Source organism: Wasmannia auropunctata, unplaced genomic scaffold (assembly GCF_000956235.1).
Source record: "Wasmannia auropunctata unplaced genomic scaffold, wasmannia.A_1.0 LD336060.1, whole genome shotgun sequence".
NCBI lineage: Eukaryota > Metazoa > Arthropoda > Insecta > Hymenoptera > Formicidae > Wasmannia > Wasmannia auropunctata.
In genome coordinates, this window is record NW_012026830.1 from 2,619,136 (window position 1) to 2,620,428 (window position 1,293).

Sequence of the window (1,293 nt, forward strand, 5' to 3'; positions counted from 1 at the left end):
TATAAAAATAAAGCAAAAAGAAATTTTATCTAATAAGATTAGTTGGAAATATAAACGAATGTATTTAAAAGCTAATAAAATAGGAATTATACAATTGATGGAAACTTATATTAAAATTCTTTTAAAAAATATGAAAAAAGGCAGCAAAACAGCAAAAAGATTACAAGCAGAACAAATTATTAAATGGTGCAAGAGATAATTATATAAATATTCTAAGAAAGACCTTGTCAATATTAAGAAAGAAAACAATTGTATTATTGGATCGCACTGCCGAATGTTCTAGCGATGTTACTCTTAATAATTATAATCAAGCTTTATGTGGTTTATCTAGACATACATCTTTCACTGAATCATACTTTTACGAAACTAGTTATAAATATGTTGAATTTTATGAACCATTTGTTATTAATGAAAATGGACAAGTTACTAACATTTTACCAATAAGACGAAAACACAAGAAGAAAAGAATAGAATGGGAATGTGGATTTCAATGTAAAGGAAATGAATTATCTATAATTAATCGGTTCAAAGAATTTCTCATTACAGTATCTAATTGTTCGACAGTAAGAAATATTCCAAGGTTTATTAAATTAATAGGAATATGTACTGTTAAACAATTAAATAAGCAAGGACATTCACAAGCATGCTATATAAATCATAAATTATGTAAATCCAAATTGTTAGCATTACATTTTTTGTCGCCACATTATCCTACAGTAAGAAATATACAGAGACTCACATATCGATTAAAGAATTATTATGAAAGACTTTTAAAATTAGATGAAGCTTTAATTCTTGGAAATGTGCAAATTTTAAAACAAGTTGTGGAAACGGTGCGTGGCAAATATACACTTAGTAGTATAAATAACAATAATATTAATTTAAATGAGGACGAAATAATGTCTAAATATTCGTCAGCTTTTACTGCATTAACTAAACGAATTATGGATATACCACAATTCGTATGTTTGTCATGTGAAAAATTATGTTTTCGAAGAGACATTGTTGATGGAACAAAATTTAAAAAGCCTTTGTCAGGAATATGTTGGCAAAGATTAATAAATTATTTAAAGATCGATTTAACAAACACTTTTTATATTTGTAAATATTGTTTGACATATTTTCGTAATGATAATTTACCTCCAACGTGTATTTTCAATAATCTGTATGTCAATAAAGTACCCGACATAATAACTACATTAAATGATTATGAAAAGATCTTGATACAGAGAGCCAAAGCTTTTCAAGTAGTACAAACAATGGGAACAGTATCAAAAAAGAATTTGCCACATT

At 26.2% G+C, this 1,293-nt stretch overlaps 1 protein-coding gene across 1 annotated transcript in view; it reads left to right on the forward strand.

The window, feature by feature from the left end:
• LOC105450632 overlaps nucleotides 1–1,293 on the forward strand; it is an 11,847-nt gene that overhangs the window by 4,076 nt on the left and 6,478 nt on the right. The gene's annotated exons all lie outside the window — the stretch shown is intronic.